Consider the following 18,841-nt stretch of genomic DNA (forward strand, 5'->3'; position numbering starts at 1 on the left):
GTGGTGGTCACGTAGGATCTCTGTTCGCACTGAGCGTGTGCAGATCCCTGGAAGTGAGTCACCGCGGAGAACGTTCCCATGCCTTCTGTGATTCAGCCTGCCGCCGCTCCCCGCCGTAACCGCGGGGGAGTGGGACAGCACTTCCGCGGGAGGACTGCAGGAGGCGAGGAGCGAGAGGAGGCGCAGAGTGAGGAGCGAGATCGCGCCGTGGGCACCACGGAGAGGGGAATCCCACATAAATCACGACGGAGCGCGCCAAAGGGTTGGGGCAGTGGGGGTCCGAGGCTCCCTCTCCAGCGCTCGAGCGGGGGGGGCTACGGGGGAGCGGTGAACGCCAGACAGCACTGCCGAAAACCGGAGCACAAGGCCCCGCCGACGGCGGCAACGTCCCCAAAGCACGGAGGGGACGGAGTGTAGCACAGTGGGTAAGGAACTGGGCTTGTAACCGAAAGGTCGCAGGTTCGATTCCCGGGTAAGGACGCTGCCGTTGTGCCCTTGAGCAAGGTACTTAACCTGTGTTGCTTCAGTATATGTCCAATTGTATAAATGGATACAATGTAAAATGCTATGTAAAAAAGTTGTGTAAGTCGCTCTGGATAAGAGCGTCTGCTAAATGCCTGTAATGTAATGTAATGGGACTGCGCGTTCCTCAGGCCTGAGCTGGACTCATTTGGTTTGGTGGCACTTATATTACTTGTATTATTTAAATATTACCTATTATTAGTTAAGTATTTAGAAACTGAGAATCGCGCTGTCAATCCCAGTTGAATCCATGACGTACTTTCGTTTGAATGCCCAAAGGTAACCCCTTTCCCTCTTGAAGTTTGTGTGGGTTTCCGTTTGATTGTGCCCCAGTTTGAGCCAACAGGTCTCCACAGAGCAGAGTCAAAAATCTATTTGAATTTTTTTTATTTTTAAAACTTCTGATTAAAGTAACATTTGAAAACACTCCCGCAAGTAAGTCAGCCAGTAAGATCTTAATTAGATTTTAAAATGCTAAAACCGCAAGAAGAACTCTGGACATGGTGAAAATAGAATTTTCTTTTTTGGAAAGGTCAGCAATCTGCAGTTTTGCAGATGTCAAAACGGTTAAATTGAATTACAAACAATTATTTATTTAATCCAGGTTTGGCTCACACAAACTTTACAATACAGAAGGACTGTTCTAGATAACTATATTAAATGACAGAAATATGCCAACTATAAATCAGAATTGGGATATTCAGGTAGTTTGTGCTTGTGTGTCCAATTAAGCCTTCAAGCCTTTTTTTAAAGCCTATCCAATTTGAGTTCTTTTAATTTAACCTGGTAGGTCAATTGAGAACTCAATTCTCATTTGCAGTAATCATGAAGTAATCAATGCAAAGGATTATGTATCCAGTGAAACGTAGGAGTTGATTAGGTGGCCAGATGTAAAAAAAACAAAAAAAAAAACTAATTTGACCAGAACACACCAAGTCTTTTTAACCATTTGAGGTGTTGGATAAAAAATATAATTACATATAATGTTGTTAACTGAACATTATAACGCTGATGTAACAATCACTGCTGGTAATAGAATGCAATGGAGTTCTAGAACACTGACCTACAATTTCGGAAAACAAAAAAAAAAAACATTCCAAAAATCCTACTCTTCAAACGGTTGGGAACTTTAATCATCACAGCAAGTCAGGACCTCAGTTTAACATCTCATCTGAAGGACAGCCCCTCCTATAGCACAGTGCCTCCATCAGTGTGCTGGGGAACTGGATTTTTCATTTTGGCCAGAGGGAAGATTGCCCCCTACTGGCCCACCAACATCTTTCCCCATAGCAACCTAGATTTCAAAGGGTCTCCCCTCCAAATACTACCCAAGCCCACACCTGTTCAGCTTCAGCACTTTGAGAAGAAAATAGTACAGGCAGCCATGGGACTACAAACCCCTTCACCTCTCTGTGACCTGTCTACTGTCCCAAAGCTTATATCACATTTGGGCTCTCTCAGTTCCATCATCACTAAGCATTCCATTATGTTGTGCATTTCCATAGCTTGCAATGAGTATCTTACTGACCCCCTGGAATGGGTTTGAGTGATTCTGAATCTATTTTTACTTGAAGGCATTACCTAAACTGACAGAAACACAAATGGAGTCAAATGGAGCACTAGCACAATCAGCTCCAAACTAAGAGTTCTTGGCATCTTAATGAATCACTGAGAGGGGAAAAACTAGGTTTTGCCCTTTGCCAAAAAAATGCATGAGGTATGCATTATATATGAGGAAAAAAAAGAAATTCTGCAAAAAGTACTGTATTTTAGAGTGGGTCATGCTTTTGCCTCTCGTTATCGTAAGTGTTCTCGCAAATTAGGACAGCACCGCAGTACACGTTATACTTATAAGTTGTCACGTTACGCGGGAGGCTGATGGACACTGAATAAATCAGCTGAACCGGGCATCGTCCGCTCCGTCGTTTTTGGAATTCTTCTCCCGGGACTTCCTTCGTCACGGCGAAAAGTTCCGCCGCCGCGAGGCCCCGCCTCCACAGACGGTTTGGCGGAACGCGAGGCCGGCACGTCCCACAGACGAGCAGGGGAGAGACCCGTCAGGAGAAAGGGGGACGCTCCAACGCTTACAGGTTTTGACAAGTGCAGCCGGGGTACTGGCGGGCAATTCCATTCTGGAGACAGGCGTGGCGGAGTTGGGTGGGGGGGTGGGGGGTGAGATTTCATCTTTCAGGCATTCGGATAATTGTCGCTGTGAGAATATTACACCCCCGGAGGGCAATTCCCACCGGCATTCCTTTGGATGGTTGATCGTAATTACCTGGCTGTGTGTCCAGTGAGCCTTTGAAGAACGATGGGGGGGGGTGGGGGGTGGAGGATTGTCTAAACAACTGGAGGATCCAGCGTCTTTGTTGGGAGCGTTGTGGAGACGCATTCTACTCCGGGTGGGCGACTGTAATACGAGGAACCGGATTCCCGCCAGAGAACATGGCGACCAAAAAAGTACCTCTGTAACTTAGCCCTTATCTCAGTGTTGGAGACCCTATTGTCCGTCTTCCCAAATGCTGTCAAGTGACATACACATCAGTGATTTTTGGGATTGGTTCCACCCAAAAATCGCTATTTCTGGTGAGACGTGCAGAAGAACCCTCCTAACCTATGCCCTGAGCACTCCCAGTAATTCAGACAGAAACGTTGCTCTTAAATCACCTTGCCCACAGTTTCCAAATTTTCTGAAAGAATACATGAATGTATACAGTACTTCATACAGGAAGTCTAACGTAGATTTACAGAACTGAAAAAACCTATCAGACTTTCATGGGTTTGTTTAAAATGTCTGTGCTCATTACGGGTCTAGTCATACACGTGATGTAAAATAGTCATGTATGGAAGCTGGAGGAGAGAGAGCTTGATTTCTGTTGACTTCAGTCAAAACAACAGGGCTGAGGTGAATTGTGTTTTGGGTGCTGTTACTGTTGGCCGCCATAAACGAACAGCCCACTGGAAATGATGTAAACGTTTTCAACTGTGATCAAAAGGAAAACCCCGCCGAAACCCCAGGTAGAAAGAGAAAAGGCGAGTGACCGCAAACAGGGGAGCACCAGAGATTTTGGCCCCATGAAAAGATCTCACATTGGGCCCCTCCAGCCCAGGCCACTCCCAGAAAAATCAACCGTTAATTTTATATGTACATTTTAAATAAAATATTCTATTAATGTCAATTTAAATAACTGGTGAATACAGAAGTTACTAATTCTATGTTATAATATTTTTTTTAGGGCCACTACCAATCAGGGCCCTTAGAATCATCCTAACGTAATACTTCTAAGAGAAAAATAACATTTTTAAAAAGTTTACGGTCCAAAGCCTGGTTTGTACGCAAAGTGCTCTGCCGTACAATTTTCCCCAAGTTTGAGGTCCTCACAGAAACCATTCGGGGGCCTTCCAGTTCAACTGAATATTTTCCATGCTTGTCAGTGCTGGTGCTGCCCGGCCCTCAGGTTTCATTTTGGTGCCTCTTCACAGTGCTGTGAAAGATGAGGGAGATCCCCCTGCCTCGCACGGGGGGAAAACAGAACGCACAAGCGGTTCCCCAGTGCCACCGCCACTCGTCAAATATTTACAGACTCCTTTCTGTCCCTGCCACGGGGAGCAATGGAAATGGATCTGAGTCTTGGAAACTCTCAGGTGAGGTGAGAATAATTGAATAACACCAACACTCTGTTTCCAGAACCCGAACTGTGGGTGTGTTGAAATCGCATCTCGCAAAAAAAAAAAAAAAAAAAAAGAGACCTCAGACTCTTGACTGACGATGTAGTTGGCATTTGAGTCAAACAGAAGCATACGAGGTGTTGATCTGAATGCCACTGAAGAAAATTAATGCAAAGCAGCAGCTGACATCCTCTTTCAAATTTCCCCAAAGGCAACATGTTTAAGGTAAAACATAAAATAAAATAAAATAAAATAACAAAACTCAAGTAGGATGCGCTTCCCTCAAACCATGTCAGCCAATTTAAGATGACGTGTCCAAAACGTATCAGAAACAGCAAATTCATTATGAGCGCTGTGCCCAAAAATTTGGTGGAAGTACAGGCCGAAAAATTCCAAAACATATGTAGATGAGACGAGCCCAGATCAGACTCTAGACTAAAGGTCCAGTCCCCTGCCATTCACTGATGCGCTTGCGGGGATCACAGCGGGCGGTTCTGCAGTGCCTAACGTAGACGGGTCTCAAATTGGCAGAAACTGATGCACGCCTCTACTCAACCGTCCTCAGAATGACTGGTCAGGAATCACCCCTTTGATGACAGCCATCTTCCCTGCCATGTACAACCGTTTCAAGTAAGACGAGCTCTGATTTCCCAGAAGCCCCACGTGACACTTCATCGTATTATTCTGATGCAAACGGGCATTCAGGACGCGTCAAACTCATGTCCCACAAACAATCCACGGCAGCAGTTTTGTTTTTTGCTCTTCAGATCTAGTAAATACACGCTACTTGTTTGATTGAAGACCAAACAATCAAACAAGGAGTGAACCAGAGAGGTTTAAGTAATTATTGTACCTGAGCGGACCCCCTCTGATCTAATGATGAAAAAAACAAAAAAAAAAAACTCTGGGTCGACCATTCTCTGATCTCACCATCATCTCTGTGAAGGTATAAGAAAAAAGCTTGAGGAGAGGTGCCTGAGGGGAATCAAGGCCTTCTAAAAACTGTTGATGGCCAAGAGCCACTTGTGCCACAGTGCAAGCAAGAGCTGGGTGAGGGTGGAAAATAAGTGCGTGCATGTATGTGTGTGTGTGTGTGTGTGTGTGTGTGCGTGTGCATGTGCGTGTGGGGTGTGGTGTGCGTGTCTGTGGGGACCCAGTGAGCAAATGCCAGAATCTAGTCATCTAGAAGGGGGGAAATCTAGGTTGAAATGTGTTTAGACATAAACAAACTAGGTTAACCTCAATAGAGCACAGATTTTACCCAGATTGCCTGACTATGTCCTAGTCAGCTATAAAACTTTCAGGGTTCAACCAAATGTAGCCAGGCTTTTTCACCGGAACGTCTAGTCTGTGTTTCACCGACTTTTCACCACAAAAATGCTCACTGAGGAGTACAGGCATTAGCAGGGCCAGGCGATCAGGACTCCCATCTATACTTTTACTTATCCTTAATGAACCCCATAGTCATCATACCTTAATATCTCATGCAATATTACAAATGCGCAGCAATTTATTGAAACATACTTTTGAACCAGAAGTGGCATTTCTCAAAATACGGACCCTAAAATCACTCCTAGCTAAGGGCAGGTGTGCAGAATATCGGCCAAATTTGCTGTCTCACAGTTTTCGCCAGCTCCTTAAACATCTTGATTTTCTCTGGCAGTTGTCTCCAACTCTGCTCCTGGGGGGTATTTCACGAAGCAGGATTACCGAGTTACCTGGATAACTGCGTCAAATCTGGAACTTTTTACTTCAGTCCGTGTTCCAGAGTTGGGAGGCTTCTGGGTTTTACTCTGTTATCCAGCTAACACAGTGATCCTGCCTCATGAAACAGGGCACTTGGAGAGCAACAGGGTCTGCTGTTTTTTCTTGTTACTCTGTACTTCATCAATTAAAGCAGTTGATTACATTGTTAACTCATCTCCCCTGGTTACCTGGGTCTCAACAGGGTGATAATACGAAGGTGAAAATGAAATCCAGTAGACCACTCTAAAATCCACTCTCCAGGACCAGGGTTGGAGACCGCTGTTTTAGGGAGTCGGTCATGGTGATTTACCACACCCGCTGCTCCTTTCAAATAGTCTATTTTGATTTAATTAATAATCTGACAGTTTGCAGTCTAGGATAACCCCCCAAAATAATTTCAAGTTGAAATACATACTGCTGAGGAGATTGGACCACTAAAAGGTCCAATCTCCAATTTACCATTTACAAAAGGGAGTATAAATGACCCATTTTTCACATATGCATGGCATTAGCCTTTTAGCCGTCAGTACATTTACCTGAATATAAATGCCTTCTCACCTAATGATGAAGGAAGCCGCTTCCCAGCGCTGTTCAGCTCTTACCAATTAGTCTCCAACCACACTCATTCAGACACTTCATACAAGACTGGTAAAGCGAGACGGTTCTCTTTAAATGACCCCTTAAACAGCTTTCTGGCCTGTATAATCGATCCACGAGAATCAAGTAGAATTTAAATGTTACTGTGACTCATGTTTCCGACCTTTTTCCAAGGTTAAAAGCTTCTTAAAAGTGTCTAATTTTCTGAAGTCCTCATTTCTCCTCCTTTAATGCTCTGACATTTTAAATATGTCGAGACAGACTTATTTTAATTTGTCATAATACATATGCTCTAAATGAATGACAGTCAAGCATGTCTTTGTGAGAACGTCAAAGCTTTCTTTTTTTCTGAAATGTCATAGGTGAGGCTACTGGTGCAAACTATTTTGTATTCCTGAGACAGTGGTGTTCTCTGTACTGTGATGTTCTCCACTACCAAGTGCTTGTAATGTGATGTAATCATACCTCTTCTCACTGCTTACCTATTTTCAATGGTATGACACTCTAGACAAAGTTAACAACCTACAGCAAATAAACTATAATTCTAAATAATTAAAATTCAGAAAGCCTCCCTGGTAACATTATGATCAAGATGAGACTAAACTTAAAGAACACGGTAAACAATTTAATAATTCATGAGCCTGCCATAATAATATTCTGTTCATTCTGCAATTGTCAATTTATCACCATTATCGCTCATTTGCTATAAGTTCACCTTTCCATCTAAAAATATTAATTTACTAAAATATATTAACATTAATTTACTAAGTGAATGGATGGAGCATTTTATTATAAAAACCCAAGTTATTGCTAACAAAAATGATTTCACTTTTTTTCTTGAGAATCCGAAATGACAGCATCACTTCGTCCCAGGGTCATTTTTCGGAAACAGTGACATAGAGACCCTTTGATTTCATACCTCCATGTATCCTACTGAAATGTTCAAATGATTCCTTTACTAAAGCTCTTGCAAAATAATCGTTGAGCCGTAGAACACAGTGAAAGGTACTTACACAATATACTACATTGGAGAAAGTGCCTTGGGCACTACATTCCTTTCTAAAACAATAACTACTAACAGTTCACAACTCATTCATGCCGTCACTGAGGCTGGAGCTACATATAATATGTTCAAACTGAGAAGAATATTCAAAATGGAAAATTCGTCTTTGTGTTTATGGTGCGCCTGCAGCGTGTTGTGTGGGGGTGTTGGAGCGAACCGTGCGTGGGGCGAAGACTGGTCAGGTGACTGAGTTAGTTAGGTAGGCGCTGTGGGGGCTGACAGTGCCGGAGTGCCGTGTAGGCGGGAAGCCTCCGCACTTGTACACTCACCACGCAGCAGGGGGGTGGAGAGACGCTCTGTAGTTAAGACCAGTCGACAGCCCCGCGGATTGATCACTTGCACTGTGACACGGAGAGATAATCGCACTCGTCGAATCAGAGGAAACAAGCCGGCGTTGTTGGATACTGCAGAGAGAGAGAGCGAGAAAGAGAGAGAGAGAGAGTATGAGTGAGTGAGTGAGTGCGCGCGGAGACAAAGCTTTTCAGCACGAGGAGCGCTGGGAAGCTGCCTCAACCATATGTAGCTACAGGTAGGAACCAACTTCTACGGTACCTTTAACACCTCCACTCACGATCTCTCATGCATCTTGAGCCGAGTAGCACAAGAGCTTGCAGCTTTACAGGGTTTGTTTCGCCTCGACATTTAACTTTGAAACTCAGCTATTCTTTTTTTCGTGTGTATAATATTATGTATTGTTTTTCTTCCTTAAGGCTCATGAATTATTAGAAGAATGAGTTTGCATTTTACTGTATTTGCAGTTCTTGTGCATGGTCTAGGAGATATTTAACCGTATTTATATGAATATGTAGCCTGCTACATATTTATGCTTTACAGATCTGTTCTTTATGTGCGTCGTATATTGAAGATTGATGTTTAGAACGTACCAGTCAACATGTGACTATGTATGTAGTGCAATCACTGTTAGAAATTATATCTGCTGCTGTGTGCGTATATTTATGCGTGTGTCGGACAGAAAGCCCAGTATTCTTTGTTGTCTCTAGCTTCGGAGTGGTTATAAATATATCGGAACACCTTTCTGCTCTTGCAAAAACCGTTTAAACTTAACGTAGGCATATAATGGTATCTTCTGAAACAAAGAGATACAAATGCGCTATGTAAATCACTGTATTATTTTTATTCTGCATTTGGAACTTCGTGTGTGTGTATGCACATGCTTGTGTGTCTGTCAGTATGGACTATGCGTTTTGGGTGATAAAAGTAACTAGCGCGTACCCCACAACCACACACAAAGCCTAGGCGCCTGTCAGAACCAGAGAATTCCTGCGCGCTCTGAAACGCCGCTGAATGGTGCGATGAATGCCGAGAATTCCATTTGGAACGCGAGGACAAAAGCCAGAGGACATTTAAGAGGGCTTAGCTCAGACGAATCCATGGGAAGCAATCCCTTCGCGCGGTGGGAAAATCCACCGAACGAGCCTGTATTTCAAGTCGCGAGGGAGACGGTTACACTTGGCAAGGGGGTTTCCCAAACTGGCCCGCTGAGGGGCAGAACGAGACACCTATGTGGCACAGGAAAAACCCACCTTGCAAACGCTAAAAAGTGTCTGGCACTTCTTGCTCTTCCTCTCAAACGATCTGGTCTGATGGGTGTATTTACCCTGGAAATAACTGAAATACAGTTCCATTATTTCCTGTGAGTCTTGGGGGTGCAGTTGTGCGACAGATTTGCCACTGCACTGGCAGTTTTTTTACTTTAGGGCTGACATTAGTGCGATAAGTATCGGACTGTGAGTGTGATTTGTGTATGTGTGTGTGTGTGTGTACAAGTGAGAGAAATGGGGGGGAAAGATGCTTTTGTGAAGTTGAGAGGTTTTTCCCCATAAATTATCATTCTAACTCCTAAAATGCTCAAAATGTTCAGAGAATTAGTTTCGTTTGTGGAAGGAGGGGGTGGTGGGCGAGGTTTGGCAAGATGTTTTTCGGTTCATAATGACACTTTTTTAGCCGTATATTCAATTTCGTTCTTGATGAATCGTTATAAGATTGGTCGAGGTGACTTCACTCTCCCTCTCTCCGGTTCTTTCTTTCTCTCTCACACACACACACACACACACAATCACACACTCCAATTGGTTCATAACAAAACACGTCATATATTTTCTCTACATTTTGTGAAATCAGATGGCTTGATCAGCAAGTTTGGTAAGTCAGCTACGCAAGTTGCCATGGACGAGGACAACCACTAAACAGATAAATAATAGCAGTGAGTGCGATAATGATGATAGAGAGTAATGAAGTGATTAGCATTTGTTTTGCTCTGGGTACAGCCACGAGCACAGGCCAATTAGGATTCCACAGCGGGAAAACAGCCACCGTCTGTGAAGCATTGCTGGAAACAGGAGGGTAATTGAGCATTGTGTCACCTTTGTTCACCAAACCACTGATGTTCAAACAGCTTTGGGAGTTAAACAGTGTGAAGTGTACAATTAGCAAGGTCTTGTAAAAGCTTTTTTTTTGTGCGATACGGTTTAGAAAAACCTTTCCAAAACTTTTTCTAAAGGTTCTATGTCGATATTATAATAAGAGGAGAGTGCATGCTTGACTGTGCTTCCCTGAACTGACGGCAGAGCTGGCAGCGGTTATATATAGATGTGGCTGTCAATTCGGCAGAGCACAGACGAGCGTGCGTTCTCCACAGAGCCAGACGCCGTCAGCCACTGCTGCTTTTCACTCCGCGGTCCACCTGTTGAGCGTGCGCAGACGTCGAGTCTGAGGAGGATATTTAACGCGCAGCTCACGCAGGCGGACTGTGGCCGCCCCGGTCTGTTGATTGGCCAGACGGGTTCGCCGCTGTCCAATGAAACGCGGGTGATGCTACGGCTAATTTGTGCACCGCTCTGCAAGGCTTGCCAGTCACGTTCGGCCCTGTCACAGTCTTAATAGGATAAGCCACCCATCCGCCCACAGTGGAAATGTTTTAATGGCACCACCGCTGTATAAGAGCCTCCTTAAAGCTTAATGATTCTGAACATTGCAGTCCTCCAAGCCAGAAGGTGGAGACAGCACGTTTATTAATAAAAAGTGCCATAATGGTTAATACTAAGACAGCTTTTTCCCTTCATATTTGACAATTAAACATCAATTCAGCTTTCATTTTTTGGTAAATATAAGCAATAATCTTCCATCAGCAGTTTGACCCCTTATCACTTAATTATGGATGTTTTAGAATCTCAATATGTCAAATCATAATCAGTGATTTCAGCTTTTTGACAAACTTAAATATTTATTATTTATTTTGAGTGACTTCATGCAGCTGCTACTGTGTCATGATTTTTTTCCAATTAGGTTTGCTAATCTTGCAGAACGATTACAAGCAGGTTCCTCCTTTATCAAATAAAGGGAAATTCTTTGACTCCCCATTTGTTTTATGTATTGCTCTGCGTACCCCTCAGATACCCTTCAGTGTCTCCTTTTATACCCTATTTCACACTGAAGCAATGACCCATAGGTGTGAATCGAGTCAGCTTGTAATATCCAGCCTGGATCGGCGATTCTGGTCACGACCTGGGTATTACATGTGCTTGACACAGCTCAGCTTGGGCATGGAAGGGGAGACATGGGATACTCTGTGTGGGTTTAGAACAAGGAAACCTCACTGGCTATGATTGGAGACACAAGTCTGTTTGTGGCTGTGCCAAGGCTCACTACCGTTAGCCACTGAGGACAGCAGAAAGGCTGTTCTCCTCCTTGATATCCAAGACACCAATGCCAACTTTAAGCAGTCTCAGCCATAAATTGCACTCTTCTCAATCTCGAAAATGCCCAAACGTGATCGCAGATTGTTAATAGTTGCATCAAGCTTTCATTAGTTGACTGAGTAAAGAACAGAAATCATATGAAGTCTAAAATCCAGAAACAACATCTTCCGCACCATCCACCATGTTGAATCTCCGACGTAAACAAATTTTGAAATGTCCTCTTTTTATTATGCAGTCACATTTTTGTTGGCACTGAGCAGTCACCTTTCCGTCATCAAGGTTCAAATGCACCAAGCCTAATTGCCCTGCATCGAGTCTCAGGACTCAAGCTCCTTCAGGTTTCCCAATGTCAGGTCACAATGGAACCACTTTGGCTCCCAACGTCACACAATACCTGACGCAAATATATTATCATGCTCAAACAGCTGAAGCAAGAGAAGCTAGTTATGTTAGGTAGCTACCTGTAAATGTAGTATTGTAGCTAGCAAGCTAACTTTAAAACCGGACAGAAGTTAAGTTACAAAGGCTTCTAATTAACTACAGTTTCTTTATTTGATCACAGACGTATGTGGTTGCCTCATAATGTGATCAAGCCGCTACTGAAAGGGCTTACTTTCAGTTCTTCCGATGTCCAATAGTAGCACCCACTGTATGATTCCTTCGTAATTTTAAGCTATAAAAAAACTACCACCCCCCCCTTTTTTTTTTAAAGAGTGCCCCTTTTCTTATTTCTTGCTTTATTCAGACAGGTAGAAAGCAGGGAGGGTAATAGAGATAGGGGAGGGATCGCAGCTCATAAGGTGCCATGGTGAGGGATCGATCCCCCTCCCACGCGGGGGGTCTCGTACACCGTTCAAGATCTGGCAACCCCACGGACCGCGCCACACATCACACCACCGATCCCATTCAGCCTGCATTACATGCTGTTCAGAAACTCTGCTTTGTGTCTAAATTGTCAGAACAACATCAGGACAATCAACAGGGGCACAGAGGGAGACATTAGGCATAGATTTATCCCTGCTCGTACCCCCCTTTACCACCAAAAAAAAAAAAAAACAGTGGGAAAGCAAGAGACACAATCAAGCCTTGGCATGCCTTGGTTTGGCACAACAGCAGAACACTGGCTATTGATCTCCTGAAACTGTTTCCCCTACAACTAGGGGGGGTATTTGTAAAAATTCTCAGAGCATAAAATAGCCTCCAAGCCCTGAACATTCCTGGGCAAAGCACAAGAATTGTTCACAGTGTAATTCAGAAAGACCGATTTGGATCATTCCTAAAAATGGCTAAAAGTTGGGAGAATTGCTAATGCGAGCCATACACGACCAAAACAAGCTTGAAATCTCTATTCAAGATATGCAAGAATTTCTATTCAAGAATATCTCTGAGGTCTGCAATGGTAGCGGATGAATGAAAAGATACCAGTTAGATCAGGTAGGGAATTTGTTTGTGACTGATTTCATTATAAAACGAATCATGACCGACACAAAAAAATAATTCAATTTCTGAAGCAGTAAACATTGTGACAACACTGCAAGATATTTAGCCATCCTAATATGGATACACTTCGGCAAAACCTTGTCTTACATGTGTGTTTGTTCCCTTTAAGTTACAGTCAGTGCCTTTATGAATATACTCTTACAATTGGCTACTGTTATTAGGGGAGCTGAAAATTCATAGCTTAAGTATATTATCAAGAGTCAAAGTTTTATTAACAGACTTTAAACCTGTCATTCTGCATTAGGAGTAACTTGGGTCATTAGATGAGTAGAAGAGCAAGGGAATTCAAGTGGGTCGTTTTCAAGCAGATAATTGATACCTTTGTGGCAAACCACATTACTGTTTTTAAATGTCCAAATTCAGCATCCACTGTGTTCCATTCATGTACAGCTGCCAGCATCAGACTGCACCTCACCTGTGATATGACACACAGCATACAAGTGGAAAATCCAGGCAAATCAGTGCCTTGATTCCCCCCCCCCTCCGTTTCTAATCCAATCTCAATTATATATTCTGTGTCAAAAAAAAAAAAACCTAATGGTTGAGGAAAGGTATTAGCTTGGGTTAAGGGTGAGGGAGTGCTTATCTTTATTTATGATTATTCCATGAATGTTTATTTCCCCATTCTGCACAGAAACCTGAGTGTTTCCCCTTTTCCTCGTCATGAGATAAAATGTGTTTTAATTTCCTCAGAAAGGCAGTTAGAGCATCTCCCTCCTCTTGGGACTGTTCCGCAGAACATTTAGGCAGTGAGCACATCAGCACTTAGGAAAGTAACGCAATCGAACATCTGTCTGCACATCAGTATTCAGTATTGCTCATTTGCGCTGAAATTGCCACCAAATGCTTTTCAGAGCACATGACCTTAGACACTCTGAAAACTGGAAAATGTCCCAACAAAACCGCTAACAAGAAAGCCAAAGCACACGTGCTCCTGCACATCGCACTAAGAAGTGGTCCATTTTCTGAATGGTTTGAGTGAAATGCAAATGATGATAGACTTCTGAGATTTACTGCAGTCACGTAAGAACTGGATGCCTTTTTTTTGTGAGCAATTCAGTGTAACTGTATGTGCTGCGTACAGTCATCTAAACAGAATATTCAAAATGAAAAAAATAATTGTGCAATACTGTGCTTTACATATGCTAAATACTTGAATACTGAGACTAATCATATATTGTATCGTGAATCTTTTTTTAAGGGAAAGGAAATCTGCACAACATAAATTGTAACATAGTAGTGCTTCAAATCATGTCATAAATGGACACTTAATTTATTATACTGTTATACCTACATACGTATGGACATGAATAAAATTAATTCTGTAGATTTCACGATGGTGTCTCATTTGAACATACCATCATAAATCATTAAGTTGCTGTTGAAGAAACTCTGTAATAATTTTGTAAAGAATATATATGAAGTGATCTGATTGGTTGTGTTCATTAATGTAAGAGAAACAGATATTTGAAAAAGTCCTGATTGATGATCTCATGGGGAAATATTCAAATGGATTACACATTCTGCATTTGATGATGCATTCTGAATCGATTACACACACCGTCATTTTCACCCGCGGTAAAGCACAGCTTGTACCTTTTTCGCCCTTTTGGAAATTTATGTAAATAGGCAGACGCTGCCCACGAACAGAAGATTTTCCCCCTTTTTTTTCGTCCCATGAAGGTCTGAGGCACGGCTCTGTGGGCCCGCGGAGTTTCACTGAGGTGCCGCGGCTTGAAAGGGAGGCTGTGGTCAGTTAGGGGAACTCCCGCCGTCGTCCTGTTTCCCGTCGGTTTGAGAAACCCCAGGTAGCACTGCTCACTTTCAAGAAGGTGAAGGGCCAAGCCTAACCTTCGCACGCCGTGGTTCTGTTTCTCCTAAAAGGCCTCTTAAATGGCGTCGTGAGAAAACAAGCACGGGGCAAATGTACAGATGTACTCAAGCAAAGGTACATGTGCTGAGCTTGCACTGTCCAAGTAAGCACTCTCTTGAGTTTTCATTTTCAAATATACTTAAAAATTTTTTTTTTTTTTTTTTACTTTTTCAGGTGCCTACTCATTTCAAACCCCAAAAAGATACAAGGCTCATTTTTCTTGTGAAGTAAACAGCTGAGGAGTAGTTTTAATATGTGCACATTATTTATCGCTGAAATGTTGCTTTTTAAAAAAAAAAAAAAAAACAAAGTACAAGATGCGAGGAAATGATTGAGTGAGTGAGAGGAAAAGCACAGTGAATGACAGCTACAATGAGAAAGCTCATCGCTGGTCATTTTTGGTGTTCAAATCTTATGTCTGCTCTGCTGTTGCTTACTTTGTCATAAGGCTGTTGTCGAGTTAAGAATGAAAACATTCCATCTCAAGGTGCTGCATTAATTCACTGTATTTCAGCGGTGCTCTTGGCATGTCACTGCTTGTGCTAGGAAATATTTTCTTTTCATTTGTAGATCTCCCAAATTTCAGTCAGAACCATGTTTTGAATATTATGAAAAAGCATGGCTATAAAATTGCATTCATTTTTATACCACTTTTTTTTCAATATATAATTAAAAAATACACTTTTATTTAGCCTAATTCAATTTAAAGGAAATGTAAATTCCGTTGTTTGAACCTTTGGGAATATTCAACTTTAAAAAAAAAAAAGACTTCTGCAACACACTTATAATGGGTTTGGTTTTCTTAGTTTCTTATTGTGGCAATCCCCTAGTCCATTACTAATCTGTTAAGGCATTCCCCACATAACCCAGATGAAATTGTTGTTTATAAATGTTGATACATCTTGGTTCCTGTCTCATCATCTGATAGAAGAATAACATGGTAGAGTTTAATCTGAAAGTAGTCCGATATTATATCATTATTCAAAACTCAACTGAAATATAAAAAGGTAGAAGGTATTTTCTTTTTCATGGTAGCCATTGAGTGTGTCATTTCATGTTGTTGTTTTGTAAAATTCAAAGTTGTAAAGTAAATTATGTATTCTTAAATTTGAGGTTGTAAATGAATATCTACTTTAAAAAAATATAACTCATTCACTGGCTTTCGATTTATGTTGCTGCAAATGCCAAAATAAAGTAATTTTACTTTCACTAGCCTACATCAGTTTCCTCATTTTTTCATACATCGTTAAATAACAAAGAGAGTTGTAACCTAGGCTACTGACTGGATAAACTAGGGGAATACCCATTGTTCAGGCTTCTCGTTTTTTGCTGAACTAGAGCACATCTGACAAAACTGATTCTTATTCTGTGAAAGGCGTTGGTTCTGTTTGCGCTTTTCATTTCTGCGCTTGAGTACTTTCCTGTATCTGACATTCCGCCGCGAAATATACATATTTCTGTCTCCTGTCGTGCTGGCTTTGCGGACTGGGGACGGTCCCGCTATACGGGGATTTCACGAGGGACTGTGGCAGGTAGTTAAGTCCGTGGGGGCTGACTTTGCTTATGTGAATGGGCAGCCCGTGGCTCGCGGGGAGCTCCGAAGCCATGGCATTTCCCACTGATATGGTAAAGCCTCGAGGCAGCCGATAACGGGAAAGGGAAATGACAACCACCAGACCTCTGAGTGATGACATCATTAACATTAAGTGTATTTTTCGACTGAGGCGCTCTTTGTTTTGTTGAACGGGTTCTCTCTCCTCCCCGTGGATTGTCTTTCTTTTCGCGCTACCTCTTGGCAGAAGCTTGACCAGCAGCGTGTCTCTCTGCAAGCCCTCCATTTAACTTTACAGCGGAACGGCACTGGAGCGACAGACGGCTCGACAGACAAAAGGTAGAAACGAAGGATACATGTGTTTCGGAGGCATTTTACCCAATCAATTCAGGTTTCCGTTTCAGGTTTTTTTTTATTTTCCTGCGGAGTAGGCTAGCTAACCTGTGTTTGTGTCTTAACACCGTGCATTTGTTTAATAATGTTCGGTCCCACCCGATATAGTAACAACTAGGCTAAATGGCGTGAACGTGAGATTACAATTGACTGTTATTTATAATTAAATAAAACTGCTTCGCGAATGTGTTTCAAAACCCGACATTTCTTTGCAGTAGTTCTTATGAATGGGATGCGGAGACTTTGAATACATTTAATTCCCAGGTCACTGGTCGACCGGCGCAGACTTAGGAGTCCGGTCGATTAGCATTATGGTGTACAAAGTGTGTGGTCCTTGATGCTCTGGCTAGAGGAGAGCAATGCGTATCCTGTATCTGAAAATGTCTGGTAGCCAGATAAACCTTGCATAATTAGCTGAAAGGAAGGACTATTTTTATTAATATTTTCACTGTATAAAAGCAGCGTAAACCGAAAACGGAGAGGTTCTGGGTCGGCTTGGCTGAGAAAGTTTCAGTAATGTTTATGCTCTTTAAAGTTAGGGGAGGGGTGGTATGCGAACGGAGAAGAACATTCTTGTGTGTTCTGGAATGCCATTACCCCGGGGAGACCCCGTGACTGAAGGAGCTGAGCGAGTGAGAGTGGGAATAAGAAGTGAGAAAGGAGGAAAAACAGGAGGGAGGAGGTACGGGGAGGGATCACGCTTCCTTTCTATTCTTCGTTAAGTGACATCTGGTGATACGTGAGTTCACACCGCAAATTACCGTGGAGCCAAGTTACTGTTGATGCCGCTGACTGCAGGCGTTAAATTATCGACTGACGTCGACGCACTTGGCAGGTTTGTTCACCTTCGAATGTAGTAGAAACCTAGATATTGCACCACGCGGAAATTAAATTGATTTATTTAGGCGACTGATGCAAGTTTATTTATTTTTCCCCCCAGAGTTCCCAATTGTCATCTCTGAACTTGAGAATGTGCTTAGATAACATGCAACAAAAATGTTATAGGCTTGCAACAGATTTAGCTTTTCCTATGGGTCACTGTCTAACAGTTGCAGTTTTTCGTCCCCCAAAGACAATGGCGAAGTGGTTAAGATGTTATATCTCTGTTCTCAGGGGAATTCCCTTCTGCAGGATTATTAATAACGTTCTTATGTCGCTCCGAAACTTTTGAACCAGGAAACATGTCAATGTATAGCCCGCTGTCATTTTTACTGATCTAACTTAATCTTGTACCATACGTTTGGGTTAGAGACAAGTAAAAATCGTGATACAAATAAAATTTTATTTAATGTTTTCCATTGAGTTGCCTATATAATCGTGAGTTATAAATAAGGATCAAAGTATCTGGGTGATATATACACAGCACAATTAACCTTTGACAGAGCACATGGTCCAATAGGGACCATAAGTACTCTGTAAGAGTTGATTTAACACTGAACATTTTACTGTGTAGAACCCCAAGTAAAAAAGAAATGCAAGCAAGAGGGACTTGTTGTTAGAATTCACTTTTTCTTACTGCAGTTGGCTCCAGATGGTATTTTGCTAACGAATAATGACAAATGCTCCTTTTTCTTATTATTGTGTTTCTGTCGAGTTGTTCATTATTTTTCTTCCTTTTAAACTGTTTCCAACAGGGGGCACTTATGAGCCACATAAAGTATAACTGTGGTGCTAAATTACCAGAGATCAAATCTGCCCGTTTGTCAGCTGTAGGGGATGGGATTTAAACATGGTAAATTTTGCCATGGTAAAATTAAATAATGGAAGGAACATAATCAGATGTTAGAGGTTGTTCACAATGTGACTGGCGGAAGCTCACATCCTGTAGTTGCCATCTTCATTATACATTTTCATGTGCAATTCACACACAGATGCTTTGGCATTTGTATGACCAGCGGACATAGATTACTGTTTGTTATAGCATACGTCATTGTAGTCATTGAGGATGTCATCAGCCATTAGCCATTCAGGATGAGCACATGTGGACGAAAGTTATTCTGAATTCACTTTTGTCCACACAGGCACAGTTACTTCTCTCACTGAGTCTTTGCTGCAAGAATAAAATGAATTAAATTGAACATTCGGGGATAGGGAAATTGATGAATAAATTCAAGGTTTTTATTAAAATCTTTCTTGGAAGACAGTGACACATGTAATTGGCCCAAGCTAATTGCACTGTATCTTCTCCAGTGTTGTTTATGTTGTGT

At 42.2% G+C, this 18,841-nt stretch overlaps 1 long non-coding RNA gene across 4 annotated transcripts in view; it reads right to left on the reverse strand.

Annotated features, from left to right (window-relative positions):
• Window positions 1-18,841, reverse strand: part of LOC135240640 (uncharacterized) — a 107,547-nt gene that overhangs the window by 46,958 nt on the left and 41,748 nt on the right. For all 4 annotated transcript variants that reach the window (XR_010325737.1, XR_010325738.1, XR_010325736.1 and 1 more), the window contains exon 2: window positions 7,867-8,001. This is a non-coding gene — a long non-coding RNA (uncharacterized LOC135240640). The remainder of the gene's footprint in view (window positions 1-7,866; window positions 8,002-18,841) is intronic.

This window comes from Anguilla rostrata, chromosome 15, assembly GCF_018555375.3.
Source record: "Anguilla rostrata isolate EN2019 chromosome 15, ASM1855537v3, whole genome shotgun sequence".
NCBI classification, from domain to species: domain Eukaryota; kingdom Metazoa; phylum Chordata; class Actinopteri; order Anguilliformes; family Anguillidae; genus Anguilla; species Anguilla rostrata.